General features: G+C 42.8%; 1 protein-coding gene across 19 annotated transcripts in view; it reads right to left on the reverse strand.

Annotated features, from left to right (window-relative positions):
* Window positions 1–15,060, reverse strand: part of SORBS2 (sorbin and SH3 domain containing 2) — a 396,754-nt gene extending 381,694 nt beyond the window's left edge. For 6 of the 19 annotated variants that reach the window (XM_040334288.1, XM_040334284.1, XM_040334279.1 and 3 more), the window contains exon 1: window positions 14,429–15,059. The gene's annotated coding sequence lies outside the window, so the exon portion shown is untranslated. Of the gene's footprint in view, window positions 1–14,428 lie in introns of all 19 variants that reach the window. The other 13 variants (XM_040334305.1, XM_040334317.1, XM_040334315.1 and 10 more) reach the window with 9 other exon arrangements.
* Between the last annotated feature and the right edge of the window lie 1,049 nt (window positions 15,061–16,109).

Raw genomic sequence — 16,109 nt, forward strand, 5'->3', positions numbered from 1 at the left:
TTTTTTTTACCAAAAATAGGTAGAAGAATACGTATCGGCCTAAACTGAGGAAGAAAAAGGTTTTTTAGATATTTTTGGGGGATATTATAGCAAAAAGTAAAAAATATTGCTTTTTTTTTCAAAATTGTGTTTATAGCGCAAAAAATTTAAACCGCAGAGGTGATCAAATACCACCAAAAGAAATCTCTATTTGTAGGAAAAAAAGGACGCCAATTTTGTTTGGGAGCCACGTCGCACAATTGTCAGTTAAAGCGACGCAGTGCCGAATTGCAAAAACTGGCCAGGTCCTTTACCTGCATTTTGGTCCGGGGTCTTAAGTGGTTAAGCTAGTGTATTGTTGGTTCACTAACATTTTCCTTCGATTTCCCTTTTAAAATGTTTTTTTTCCTTTCTGTTCTGGCTGACTAACCCCCAGCTAGAATAGCTCGGATGATGGGGGCAAGCTTACTGGGGAGGAACAGGAAGTGAGAAATGCAGACAAAGAAAAAAAACATTTAGAAGGTAAATCAAAGGAAAAAGTAAGTGAACCAACAATGCACTAGCTTAAAGGAACCTATTTAGAAAATAAAAAAACAAACCTTTACAACCCCTTTAACCACTTGTCTACCAGCCGCCGTCAATTGACGGCGGCATAGTAGCTCAGTTGTTCTGACAGGACGTCATATGACGTCCTCGTCTTTTAAAGCCGATAGGGGGCACGCGCGCGCACGCGCCGCTTTACTTGGAACACGATGCGCGTGCCCAGCGGCCGCCGGGCACCCGCGATTGCCCAGTAACTGAGCAGGGACGTGGAGCTCTGTGTGTAAACACAGAGCTTCACGTCCTGTCAGGGAGAGGAGACCGATGCGGTGTCCCTTGTACATAGGGACACAGATTGGTCACCTCCCCCAGTCAGTCCCCTCCCCCTACAGTTAGAACACTCACTAGGCTACACATTTAACCCCTTCTTTGCCCCCTAGTGTTAACCCCTTCCCTGCCAGTCACATTTATACAGTAATTAGTGCATATTTATAGCACTGTTCACTGTATCAATGTGAATGGTCCCAAAAATGTGTCAAAAGTGTCCGATGTGTCCGCCATAATGTCGCAGTCCCAATAAAAAAAAAAAACGCAGATCGTCGCCATTACTAGTAAAAAAAATCATAAATTATGTCCCCCATTTTGTAGGCGCTATAACTTTTGCGCAAACCAGTTTACTATGCGCTTATTGCGTTTTTTTTTTTTTTTACCAAAAATATGTAGAAGAATACGTATCGGCCTAAACTGAGAAAAAATGTTTTTTTTTTTAAATGGGATATTTATTATAGCAAAAAGTAAAAAAATATTGTGTTTTTTTCAAAATTTACGCTCTTTTTTTTGTTTATAGCACAAAAAATAAAAACCGCAGAGACGATCAAATACCACCAAAAGAAAGCTCTATTTGTGGGAAAAAAGGACGTCAATTTTGTTTGGGAGCCACGTCGCACGACCGCGCAATTGTCAGTTAAAGCGACGCAGTGCCGGAAGCTGAAATTTTGCCTGGGCAGGAAGGGGGTATATGTGCACAGTAAGCAAGTGGTTAAAGAGATTGTAAAGGGAGAAGGTTTTTTATCATAATGCATTCTATGCACTAAAATAAAAAGCCTTCTATGTGCATGATACTTACCTCCCCATAATACTTACCTAAGTCCCCTCTAGATCCAGCGATATTGTAGGAATGTCTCGGCTGCCTGGGACTCCCCTCCTCATTGGCTAAGGCAGCCGCACGGTGCCATTGGCTCCGCTACTGTCAAAGTCAGTCAGCAAATGAGAAGAGAAAGGGAGTGGAGCCAGGCCACAACTCTGTGTCTAAATGGACACAGGGAGCTGTGACTCGGCTCAAGTGCCCCCATAGAATGCTACTTGCTGTGGGGGCACTCAACGTGAGGAAGGGCCAAGAGAGCTAAAGAGGGACCCAAGAAGCTGCTCTGTGCAAATCCACTACACAGAGCAGGTAAGTAGAACATGTTTTTTTTTTTTTAACCTAAAAAAAAAAAGAGAGACTTTACAATCACCTTAAAGTGTTTCTAAACCCAGGAACCTCCATTTACTATAGCTGGTCTCCCACAGTACACAGAACATGGAAATGCAATAGTTTTAGTAAATATAAATGGCTAAATACCCTTTCTCATCAGCAGTTAGAGCAGTCTTGTGACTTCTATCAATATCTGGTTTAAGTTTATAGGAGGAGTTTTCATTCTCCCCTGATTGTCCTATGAGGATGCAGGACCCCTGACCCTCTGTCTGGACAGTGCTGGTCCTGTGCTGATCACCTGCACTCTCCCAAGAAAAAAAACCTTGCTAGCAATACACACCAAACTCTAGTGTCCCTAAGGCTCTGTTCTATCAGGAGATGATTTGGGGACTGTGGAAAAAGGGGAGGATCAGAAAAAACAGGATCAAACAGCTTTTTTAACACAATGCAGAGGATAAACCCCTTAAGTTTATCACTCACCGCACAAAGGGGAGCACGTATATTCTCGTACTGCGGTGGGCAAGTGGTTAATAAGTATGTTACCCTAAATTTCATATTCCTGATATGTGTCTGTTGTACCATGTACTTGTACTGTTAGAAAGTATCCCACTCTCTTTGTATTGCTTATTTTGTATGAAAGGTTTCCCTGACACTAAGCACTTTCCCTGCCAGACGAATGACCTGTCCCTACTAAAGCCACACATGAAATGCGTGCCAAGTCCAACAGCCAGGGTATTAAATAGACTCTACCTTACCCAGGATAGCTGCCAGAGTCACATGGGGCACCAGCATCCAGTCGGATAGCTACCCCTGTGACCATGGGCATCCGCTGAAATTTTTTCAAGGGGGGGCGCATCGGCATTGGCAATACACAATCACATTTAACCCTGTCTTCGACCACTAGGTAGGGCAGTGGACAGTGTCAGTCGTTTTTTTATTTATTTTTTTACAAATGTATTTATTTTTACATTTTTTAACAGTCTTGTTGGGGGGCTTTGGTGAAATATCAGGGGACTAAACAGACCCCTGATAGTCCCTTTCTATTTTTCGAAAGTGAGCCGAGTGTGAATTCTCCAGTTCCTTTCTCTGAGGCATAATAAACATAGTAAATTGTAACAAATATACTCTCTGTGTACCGAACTTTTGCTGATTCCCTCAATCTCTGTGACTGGTCCCCTGCAGCTTCTGTGAAAGTTGTGACAGGCTGTGGTGGCACTCCATCATCCTCATTGTACCATACAGGGTTAATGTTCCTGTATGGTATGCAATGATGCTGAGGCTTTGGGTTGAGGAGGAGAGCAGTGCGGAGCCTGAAAAGTGAAGTCCACTCTGACTTCTGGGGGGGGGGGGGGCAATTGATCCCCCTTGCCCTATGGAGCGGACGCCCATGCCCGTGACATTGAAAACTATAGAGGAACTAAGTTCCCCTTAACTTCCTCTCCCACTGCAATGCTGCTGCAGTTGAGTGCCACCTTCAGTGGAGAAAACAGACTGCACCTGCCTACACTCCACCTTCACCTCCCTAAATTCTTTATGCAGCTGAGAACAGAGGGTGTGTGATGACCGCATGTGTCACATGTGTGTGCTGGCTCCTGAGCTTTGTGTGTCTACCGAGCCATAGCACACAGCTTGCTATGGGGGCACGTGCAGAACAGAAGGAGCAGAGAGCACCCCAAAAGAGGAGGTAATAGACCACTCTGTGCAATACCATCACAAAGAACAGATAAGTACAGCATCTGTATTTATTTTAGATTAAAAAAAAATAGGTTTACAATGACTTTAATATTTTGTGTGGGCCTTTAGCGTTGTCATAGGCCCCATGCATTAAATAAGTTGACTGCCACTATTGTACACCACTCTACCATGTACCGGGTGCACCAGCTGTGTCAATCAAAACGCAGCTGACCCATGCCCACTACAAATAGGTACCGTAAATGGCTGTCAAGACCATAAGATGCATGAACAGTGCAGGAGTATGCAAAGCTTATTTAAAAAAAAATTAAAAATTAAAAGTCAAGCCATTTTGAACAACGCTGATGTCAAACAAAAGTACCGTATGTACTCGAGTATAAGCCAAGTTTTTCAGCACATTTTTTTTTTTTTCCAATTAACATTTTTTTTTTATTGGTATAAATCGGTTCACAAGATACAGATAAATGCAGGTAATAACAGTAGCCAAAGCATACACTTATCCAAGAGTACAGATATTACCCTCGCCCTTTATGGGTAGAGGGGGAGTTGAGATTCCGGCCCCAGGGGCCCTATTCCAAAAGCTGGCTCTACCGTCAGTCAGGTCAACAAACTTATGCATTTCAAACCGTTTTCTATACTCTGGTGTCAACGGTGACACCGAAACAGTAGATTGTGTAAGAAGAAAAAGAGAGTCAAGAGAAGAAAGAGGAAAAGAGAGAGAAGGGAGATTTAGGTTACCGCGCCTGCCACCCCGTCCGCCCCCGGCGGGTCCTCCCGCCGGTGCCACTCACTCCAGACCTCGTCGTGGGCATCCATGCGATTACGTATCCTGGCTGTCATCCGCTCCATCAGCTCCACGTCCTTGACCCTAGCGTAAAGGGCCTCCTGGGACGGGGGTGTGGTCTTTTTCCAATTAAGGGCTATCAGGCATCTAGCCGCCGTTAGCACGTGCCTAAGCAGTTTTTTATATGGCTTGGCCAGGCGGGGTTGGGAGATGCCAAGTAAAAATAGTTTAGGGGTTAGGGGGATTGGCGCCTCAAAGAGATGGGTAAGCAGCTGGTGCGTGGACTGCCAGAACGGGGTGATAAGGGGGCACGTCCAATAGATGTGGAAGAGAGAGCCTCTGGCCTGATGGCATCGCCAGCATCGGTCAGAGGTGGATGGAAATATTTTGTCGAGTATGTCCGGGGTTTGGTACCAGAAACACAGAATTTTGTATGAGTTTTCCTTATACAGGGTGCATAGGGACGATTTGGCAGCCTGCCTCCAGACGGCCTGCCAGGCCTCCATCGGCAGTGGCTCCCCCAGCTCTCTCTCCCACTTCAGCATATATACATGCTTCCCCCGCCCCTGCCAATCATATGCGTTCAGTAGCTGGTAGATATCCGTGATCAGCCCCCGTCTATGGCGCCCCTCTAGGACAATACGTTCAAATGGGGACGGTTGCGAAAATTGGAGCTTTGGGGCTATTGTCTGGGCATAATGTCTTATTTGTAAGTAGCTGTAAAACACCTGTCTGGGCAGGTCGTGTTTCACCTGGAGCTCCGAGAATGTCAGCAGCCCACGGGTCCTGGGGTCCCAGCACATTTTTTTGTGCTGAAAATGCCCCCCTCGGCTTATACTCCAGTTGCCTTTTTGCGCCTGATCTCCCAGACTTTGGGGACCCGGTACCCGCACTTGGTAATGGTACCGGTAACTTGCCACACATGTAGCCCCACTTTTCCTCTACAAGTGTGCAAAGTTTACTGTCCGGGGGACCTACGGCTGGAGAGCACCGATTTTTCAAACCCGGGCACCCCTTCCATAGACTCCCATGTTAAATGGTAATTTTTCTGGTGACTTTGGGGACCCCGGTACTGGCCGGTCATAGGTTCCCTGGACCCGGAACTTGGCACACATGTAGCCCCATTTCTCCTCTACAAGTGTGCAAAGGTTGTTGTTTGGGGAGACCTACGGCTGGGGAGCACCGATTTTTTTCAAACCTGGGCACCCCTTCTATAGACTCCCATGTTAAACGTCAGTCTAGTCATGGACACAGTGAGGCATGGAGCCATGGACACAGTAATGCATGGGCACAGTGAGGCATGGGCACAGTGAGGCATGGACATGGACACAGTGAGGCATGCAGATGGACACCCTAGGCTTATACTCGAGTCAATACGTTTTCCCAGTATTTTGTGGTAAAATTAGGTGCCTCGGGTTATATTCGGGTCGGCTTATACTCGAGTATATACGGTAAATAAGGACAAATTACAAGTGTAATGTTGGCCTTAGTTCAAATGTTCAATGAGAAAGTATGAAAATCACTTGTCCAACCATTGGCTGCCTTCATGGACTCAACTAATTTTAGACGACTTTTCATTCAAATATCATTTTAATGTTATGATTTTTCTACTTCCAGATTAACTTTGAGAAGTGCATGTGCGTACGACTAGTTACCATTTTTCTCAGCCTGGAGAAAATTTAACTATTAGAAATCTGTTTGTTCCCATTAGATTTGATAAGCAATATTTTATCAGCCAATTGGCACAAGAGCAAACCATAAGGAGAATAAAAATGATGCCACAGCTATAAATATTGGCAGATTTTAACTCCTACAAGTGTAAAGTAACAAACCTTATCTGCTAAAATTATTTTATGAAAATAATAAAAAAAATAAGCTATAACTAAAAAGTGACATTTAATGACAACAAATTAATTTCACCAAGTAGTTTTCCCGAAATTTAAGTAACTATTTCCGATTTTTTTGCGTGTAAACTTAAACATGTCTCAAACCTGGTTAAACTTCATAAAAAAAAAAGCAAAAGGAAAGGTTACCTTCAGTGAAAGTAATTGGTACATCGAGAAATAAGTTGCTGAAGTTGTGATTTAAAAGTCAAGATTGTCCCCGCCGCCTCCTGACTCCAAGCTTCACTATTAGATGATTGGTCTGCTTTCAGTTTCACATACCAATAAAGAGACTTAAAAGGCAAAGCAAGCTTGGCTTTTACGTGCAAAATTAAAGCTGAACTCTAGAATAAGCAAATATCATCTAAATACAAAAGGCACGTGCATTCTTACTTATAATCTTGGTGTGCTTTGTGTATTTCTTCCAGGTTTGTGCAGTAATCCAGTGTAAAACTGGCCTCTGCGCGGGAGCTTCCTGTAATAAAACTAGTCACTGCTGCTCTCTCTCCTCGTGCAGGGTGACTGGTCTTGTCTCCACCCCCTCCTGTAGTGTTCTGCAGGCAGCATGTAGTGGGTGGAGCCTGTTGGGTTCGTTCCACAGTTCTGTTCTCTGCACAGAATACGTACACCACAGTGGATGTGCCACTACAAATTTTACAAGGTAATATCTGGGGGAGAGTGGGGGCAAGGGAATAGTAGCTGAAGTTAAACCCAAAGCTACCCACTCAGTTGATTTGGGGGGGACTATCTCAGTACTGATAAATAAACTTGTTATACTATTATGTTTATTGTATTTTATGTATAACATTTCAAAACAAACAATTGTACAGATCAATGATTGCAATTGCTTGTTTTGCAATTTTATACATAAATAAACTTTTTATACTATTATGTTTATTGTATTTTATCAGTACCGAGATAGTCCCCCCAAATCAACTGAGTGGGTAGCTTTGGGTTTAGCTTCAGCTACTATTCCCTTGCCCCCACTCTCCCCCTTTCTCTACTGTAACTGGGATGATGGTACGTTTTTATTATTCATCTTTACATGAGGCTATACTCCCCCTTTTGTTCAAGGTAATATCTGGGTTTAAAAAAACATTTAGTGTGTTATATCCTTTGTCGCTATTAAATATATTTGAAAGATTAATTCTGTTCTCGGAGTTCAGCTTTAAGATTTAGAACCTCTCCTGCTTACAACACTGGAATGTTTGACATGCAGTTTTCATTGAAGATGAATTCTGCTTTTTTTTTTTTCATCATATGCTCACATGGAATTGCTCAGATTTTAGACAGGTTTGTTTGTGAAAAGCCATAATGCTTTAGACCAATGGTCTCCAAACTGCGGCCCGGGGGCCATATGTGGCCCTCTTATTGCCCTTATCCGGCCCTTGGGGGACTATTTCACTGACACCAAAGATGAAGCACTGTTCCACCTACTGACACCATCAATGAGGCACTCTTCTTCTTATTGACATATCAACAATGGGGCAGTAGAGGGGATGGGAGGGTCTGATTGGGCCCACCTGAAAAACGCACATGCGGACCCAATCGGTCAGCCCCTGTGAAAGGATAGCTTCTTGATGTTGTGAGATACCCAGTCCTACGCAATACATGGCCAACGATGTCTAATGTCTATCAACCAAAATGTACAGATGTTCACACATTGTTCAGTTTTGAATGTATCTCCTCTGTACTCAATAAAATTAATGAAATGGAAATTTGTATTTAAAAAACAATCAGGAGCTTGCAGAACAGATTGATATTTTTTTATGTAATTGGAAAGTTCTGTTCTAATGTGTAAAATTATGTCTCACTTCTAATCGCCGTTCTGATTTTAAAGTGGAACTTTACCCATAACAACTTGATAAAAAAATAAATCTTTAGCAAGTAACATACATTCTACATTAATAATTATGCTTTCAAGCATTGCTCCTTTTTTCTTGCTGGGAGCTGCCATTTTTCTAAAGCACAGAGCCAGCAGTAAATCATAAAGCGGAACTAAACCCATTGATTTAAAATGGAACTTTAGTCAGCAAATTAAGTCCTGCTAGATCACTTCAGGCTGGCCCCTTTTGCAGGTAAAACATAAAAAAAGTCCCTATATTACTTAAGATCCAGTAATACACTGTCTCACCGTCTGCACATGCTCAGTTCCTCTCTATTTTTAGGCACTGCTGCGTTTGTAGAGCCCGATCTGCCGACAGCCTTAGGCCCCGTACACACGACCAAACATGTCCGATGAAAACGGTCCGTGGACCGTTTTCATCGGACATGTCTGCTGGGAGCTTTTGGTCTGATGTGTGTACACACCATCAGACCAAAATCCCTGCGGACAGAGAACGCGGTGACGTAGAAGACACTGATGTTCTCTAATACGAAAGTTCAATGCTTCCACGCATGCGTCGAATCAATTCGACGCATGCGCGGGATTTCGGGCCGCTGGTTATACGTCATAACCAGCGGACATGTCCGATGAGTCGTACTAACCATCGGACATGGCTAAGAAACTTTTGTCCGCTGGAAACCTGTCCGCTAAGCCATACACACGGTCAGACATGTCCGCGGAAACTGGTCCGCGGACCAGTTTCAGCGGACATGTTCGGTCATGTGTACGAGGTCTTAAAGCAAAATGTAATCCCTCCTATCCTTTACAGCAGGGGTGTCCAACCTTTTGAAGAGCGAGGGCCACTTAGGCTACTTGGTAACCGGTCGCAGTCCACTCAGCTCTATAGAGACCACGTTTTTTTGTGGATGGAGGCAGGTGTTTGTATATGGACACAAGTCCATTTACATCTTTCACTCCTTAGGCCTTGTATACACGACCGGACATTTCCGCTGAAACTGGTCCGCCGACCAGTGTCAGCGGACAGATCCGATCGTGTGTACAGGCTAGCGGACAGATTTCCAGCGGACAAATGTTTCTTAGCATGCTAAGAAACATGTCCGCTGGGAAGCTGTCCGGCGGACATGTCCGCTGGTTAGTACGTCTAACCAGCGGACAGAAATCCCGCGCATGCGTCAAATTGATTCGACGCATGCGTGGAAGCATTGAACTCACGCGATAGAGAACGTCGGTGTCGTCTATGTCACCGCGTTCTCTGTCCGCACGGATTTCGGTTTGATGGTGTGTACAGCCATCAGACCAAAATCTCCCAGCGGACATGTCTGATGAAAACGGTCCGGCGGACCGTTTTCATCGGACTGTCCGCTTGTCTGTACGGGGCCTAAGAGGTGAATGGAGGGTCCTATTTGGTCAGACTGACCGTGTGAAAGGGGCATAAGGCTGCATTCACACTGATGCATGGTTGTTTACCCACATCACGGGTGCAGTACAGTTCACCAGTGGCTTCCCTGCAGGTTAGCTGCACTTTGCCATAGACTTCTATTATATCCTGTAGGTGTGGTGCACTGTCAGAAAGCACACCAAACTCACAGGTAATAGAAGTCTATGGCTCAGTGCAGGTAACCCACAGATGCACTTCTCTGCACCTGTGGATCAGTTTGAGAGCAGCCCAGTAACCACTGCAGAACAGATATGCCCATATATACACTGCGATTTTAGTAATAAACTTACCTTTAATAACAACAGTATTCTATTCTATCCCAGAGCAGAAGGGTCGCGGGCCACATCAGAGGGCTCCGCGGGCCACTGGTTGGGCACCCCTGCTTTACATGTGACCAGTTAGGACACCAGCTATTTGATGATTTGACAGTTTGGTTGAGGACACAATCAAATCAAGCTGTTTTTTGAAACTGGTAAATTGATGGGTTTAGTTCCACTTTAGGATTTACAGCTGGGGCTCTGGGCTTCAGCAAAATGGCAGCCTCCAGCAAGAAGAAACAGGAACAATGCAATTTACAGCACACACTAATTTTGATAGCATAATTATTCATGTAGATGTAGAATGTATGTTCCCTGCTAAAGAGAATTTAGGCCCCTTTCACACTGGGGCGGTAGGTGCGCCGGCAGTAAAGCGCCGTTGTTTTTAGCGTCGCTATTCGACCACTTTTAACCCCCGGTAACGTCCGGAAAAGGGTTAAAACCCCCCGCAAAGTACCGCTGCAGCGGTGCTTTACCGGTGGTATAGCCACGGTGCCCATTAATTTAAATGGGCAGGAGCGGTGAAGGAGCGTTGAGCAAACCGCTCCTTCACTACTCCAAAGATGCTGCTAGCAGAACTTTTTTTACCCTTTCTGCTAGCGCCACGCTCCTCTGGGCTTTCACATTGAAGAAACAGCAGCGGCTCTTTCAGGGCGATTTGCAGGTCCTATTTTTAGCGTTATAGTGCCTGAAAAGCGCCGCAGTTTGAAAGGAGTCTTAATGTTTTACATAGCTATACCTGCAAAAGGGGCCAGCCTGAAGTGATTTACTGTAATACTGAAAAAAATATAAAGTAAACTGCAAGATTAATAAGAACTGAATACCATATTCTGTTTTCCATCAAATGCTTGCCTGATTATTTAAATAAGTTACCATAAGGGATTACCAATAAAACATTTGATAAAAAATAACAGAGTGCTAAATAATTCTAAAGAGTGGCACAAAACAGCTGTTAGTGGATTCTTAAAGCGGGTGTTCACCCGAAAAACACATTTTTAACATTAGAATGAGGCTAATTGTGGGAAGCACAATCGGGTGTTTTTTTTTTTAAATCAATGCAGTACTTACCGTTTTAGAGATAGATGTTCTCCGCGGCTTCCGGGTATGGGCTGCGGGACTGGGCGTTCCTATTTGATTGACAGCCTTCCGACCGTCGCATACAGCGCGTCACGAGTTGCCGAAAGTAGCCGAACATTGGTGCGCAGGCGCCGTATAGAGCCGCACCGACGTTCGGCTTCTTTCGGCAACTCGTGACGCGCTGTATGCGACGGTCGGAAGGCTGTCAATCAAATAGGAACGCCCAGTCCCGAAGATCATACCCGGAAGCCGTGGAGAACATCTATCTCTAAAAAGGTATGTACTGCATTGATTTAAAAAAAAAAAAAAACACCCGATTGTGCTTCCCACAATTAGCCTCAATCTAATGTTAAAAACATTTTTTCGGGTGAACTCCCGCTTTAAATGTAATGTTTTCTAGCCCTACTACAATATAATTTCTTTGTTGTCATTGATAACTCCTAGAAGAAGGGAAAGCAATTGTTTTCTAACCCTACTGCAATATAATTTCTTTGTTGTCATTGATAACTCCTATAAGAAGGGAAAGCAATTGTTTTCCAACCCTACTACAATATAATTTCTTTGTTGTCATTGATAACTCCTATAAGAAGGGAAAGCAATTGTTTTCCAACCCTACTGCAATAACATTTCTCTGCTGTCATTGATAATTCCTATAAGAAGGGAAGGCAATGAAGACATGTAGCATGAGCAGCCACACTGACATAATCCAGGGTGGACCTTGTGTCTGTCATTTAAAGTCACCTCAGTTAATCTTCAATCACCTTCCTGCAGAATAAATTACAATAAAAGCCTTCTGATCCATACACACCCAGTGTCATTATGTTTTAACATCCTTATCTGTAGCAATATAGATTCACAACTCTACAAACTTGTATTTCTAGCAATTGTAGAGCTGAGGATCATACATCCACATCATCTAAATTGCACCCATGTGTATGTCCGCTGGTCTACTAGAATTGTGGTACAGTATGTGCCTAGAAACATTCAATATTAAAGGATGGGGGAAGGGATGACAATAGATGAGAAAAAAAATCAATAGCTCCCTAGTGCATAATGGAAGTAAAGCATTTTGCACTCATTAAAAGAACCAATTACCAAGTTGAATGACCAAATGCCAAAATAAAAAGGTTGTGCCAAAACACAAAGATATATGTACATGTACATATCTACATGGATGCTAGCACAGAAACTGTCATTGCATGTTGCTGCGCACAAAAGATGTGATAAATAAAGTTTATTGAAAGAATATGGCTGTGACTGTCAATATGCATATTGTGATCATAACACGAGTCTCATTGTTTGACTTTATAACATACATTAAGCAAATTAAAGAGCAAATGTAAGGGTCGTATGAATATATCGCTATTCACAAACAGCGATTTAACAAAACTGAGGTGTTTGCTTTGAGAATAAACCATAACTGAAGGAACGCAGCACCTTTCTCCCTTCAGATTAGGACCATGCCAAGTGCTTCTGCCAGGCATTCAGCTCCTGATCTTATTGTATCCTTGATATTTCAACATCAACTGATAATGTGTCTCTGTTGCCTATTGACCTTTAGCAATAGTGAAAGGCGATCTGTCCCTAAGAGCCCATTCAGGGAAGAAAATGAATTATCGGAGGGTGTTGGTTTGTGTTGTGGTTATGAATATCTCAGCAGTAACAGACCGCATTCATTGTGTAATAGATCCTGTTTTGTTGGAGGAAATATGCATACTGTAATAGCATCACACTGTATAGGCTCCACTCCCAGCTGGCTGCCTATTTATCAGCCCTGACTCCATGCTAAGAACAGTAGGTGTGCTGGGCTGACTGCTGCCTGGGGTTTAGGCTTCTCTTTATTAACTCTCCTCTGCCCATGACGTGCTGCCCACTGCACCTCTAACCTGCACATGGCTAATCATTTACCAACTTTTACTAGCATGGGCACACACAAGAAATGCCACCCGCCAACCTGACCTAGATAATACAACAATGAGAAGGAAGCAATCAGACAGGCCAAGTACCCTGTAGTAAACAACACCCTTTATTCCTTTGGCATTCCTTGTATTAGCACCAAATTCATAGGCGTTATTATTATTATTAAACAGGATTTATATAGCGCCAACAGTTTGCACAGCGCTTTACAACATGAGGGCAGACAGTACAGTTACAATTCAATACAGGAGGAATCAGAGGGCCCTGCTCATTAGACCTTAAGGCTGCATTCACACCTCGGCGTATATACGCCTGAAGCGCGACGCTCGTGCCGCTGGAGGGGCGAATTTCCATTGCTGTCTATGAGATGGTTCACATCTCACGCCGAAACGCCGTATGCCTGCCGCCTGAAAACAAGTCCCGGACCCTTTTTTTCAGGTGGCTTTCGGCATAGACAGCAATGGAAATAATTTGTAAATAAAAAAAAAAAGTTAAACAAATTGCGGCAAAATACGCCGCGTACCCTGCGTTGTAGTGTGAATGCGGCCTAAAGCCATTTTCTATAGAATGTGCAGCATCAAGTCATGCAATTGTCCTGCTGCAGACCCTGAGTGAATTTAATAACAATGAGAATATTATTTACTAAATATCTCAATGTCAATTACTAAGTTGCATTTTTTTATTAATATTATTATTATGATTATACAGGATTATGAATTTAAGACCCCATTCACACCTGAGTGTTCCAGGAACATGCGCAGAAATGCACGTTCCTTGAACACGTGAAAAACGCGCTTTGCAGTCAATGGCATTCCCAAACCTGACTAGCAGACGGGCGTTTTGTTGCTCGCCTCCCGAAATAAGGCGCAAAAGTTTCTTTGGTGCGTTTGTCGCTTGTAGAGAAACCCAGTCAAGTAAATGGGCTGCCCCGTGCAAAAAAAAAAAAGAAAAGCGCATTAGTGTGATGCGCAGCTGTGAATATGGCCTTTAAAAAAATATATATTTTAAAAGTGTATAATATTTACAAAAACCGCTGTACAGCTGTTCAAAACCGGTCAGTTCAGTGCCGCAACTAAGCTTTAATAATATACAAATGAAATTTGTGAATTTATATATTTATATATAAAAATCTTTTGTATTATGTATACACAAATATATACTGTGGAAAGTATTACCAATTATATATATTTAAAAAAAAATATTTAAAACCAAAAAATATATATATATATTTACCATATAAATAAATATATATAACTTCAAATATATATATATATATATATATATATATATAATATTATATTTTACATTATAAAAATGTATATATAAATATATATGTATTAATATATTTTAAAAAATATATATGAAAACAAAATTATATATTTTTACTATATATATATATATTTTTTTTTTGTTCAATGATTATTGTTTTTTTTGTTCAATGTATTATTATGATATTGTGTACATGTTGAGTGTTCTCTTACCTTGTACAGGTGATCAGCAGTCCTTTCCAATGCTTGGCTTGGGATACAAGTGTCCAGCCTATGATGAAGACTATGGGAAGTACACCTGCTCCTCCAGTACTGTTGTCTTCTTGTATTTAAAAAAAAAAAAGAAAGAAAGAAGAAGGCCAGCTTACAGAGAGGGCACCACCCTTTGTTAGGGTCACTAAGCTTCCTCCCTTGTGATCAGCTAGCAATGAGCAGTGGAGATAAGGTTGCAGGGGAACCTTGCTTGCCTATACAACAAAGCTCTTCCAGGCAGAGAGCATGATCAGCCTGCATACCATCCTCAGAGATCAGCTCAGGGAAGGCTGTCTGCTCAGCCCATCCACAGGCAGCATTGCAGCCATTCCCCTGCAGCTCTGCCTTCCTTCTTCTCCTGCAATGTGTGTTTTTTTCCTCCCTGTTGTAGAAATGAGGACTAGAACGGTGTGAACACACAAGCACACTGCTCCCTGGGAGAAAGATGGCTGGTCCTTTCAGCAGTGCTGCACTGAGCTCATTGGGTTGCACTGGCTTTTGGTAGCTATAGTAACAACCAACAGACAGGCTTACACAGCAAGCATGGCTGACCATGTGCAGGTCAATTCTTTCAATTCCAGGCAGCTTTATCCGTGCAGTGTGGAGGTGACAGCATACAAGATGAGTGCTTCCTGCACACTCACATTTTATAGAACTGGTTACTTATGTTGCTCATTAGACCTATTATATTACAATGTTTTACATTATAACAATACATTATGTTTACATGTTAGAAAAGCATGTTGTGACTAGCAAGTGATTTACTATTAAAGGGCCGGTGTAACCAAAACTGATTATGGGCGGACACTGGTGGGCAGAATCACCCACTGGTTTTAGGCATGGTTTTTTCTGCTTTAACACAATATGCATTTTACAATATGGAAATACTTGTGCACCACTAATATGTGTATAAACGTGCACAGTGAAATACTTATAAAGTAGGGCTGTGCAAATTAACTTTTAATTAATCGATTAATCTTTAATTTTTTTGATCAATCAAAATCTTTTTGATCGCTTAAAATTCTTTTGATTGGTACTCACCTCTCCGCCGGCTTCTGGGCCTTCAGGGAGTTCCATCGGAGATCCAGTAACGTCACGGACACCGGCGGGGCTTGCCGTGTCCATCTGAAGGGCTCCTTTGCTGTGCCTTCATATCTGCATGCCAGCGGGACCTTACTATCTGCCACACGCAAGGGCTGTTACACTTCCCTCTATCACTTCCCTCTATCACCCTGGGATTCTACAACCATCCACTGGGAGTTGTGATAGATCCCTTCATGGGACATCTACATGCCGAAGGACTGATGTTAACCTCTCCTCATCTGGATTCAGCAGTGGTATCGTTGTACACATTTTTATACCAGTATCATACTTACTGTAGCTACATGTTTTTATGACTGCTTTTGGTACCGTTTGGTATTACTCGCACCATTTTTACAGTTTATGTAGCTACATCAATTTTATCTCCGTGCAATATTTATTTGGTTACCTACTTGAAGAATTCCCATCGAGCGCTGCCTTTGTGTGTTTTTTGTATCCTGCTATCCATTTTTCCAGTCATTGGTAGCTGCACTGGGAATCAGCCTGCAAGGAGATCAGCTAAAAGTAGTTGGATCTGTATGTGCGTTATAATTAATCGAAA

The sequence above is a fragment of the Rana temporaria genome, chromosome 1 (genome assembly GCF_905171775.1).
Source record: "Rana temporaria chromosome 1, aRanTem1.1, whole genome shotgun sequence".
NCBI lineage: Eukaryota > Metazoa > Chordata > Amphibia > Anura > Ranidae > Rana > Rana temporaria.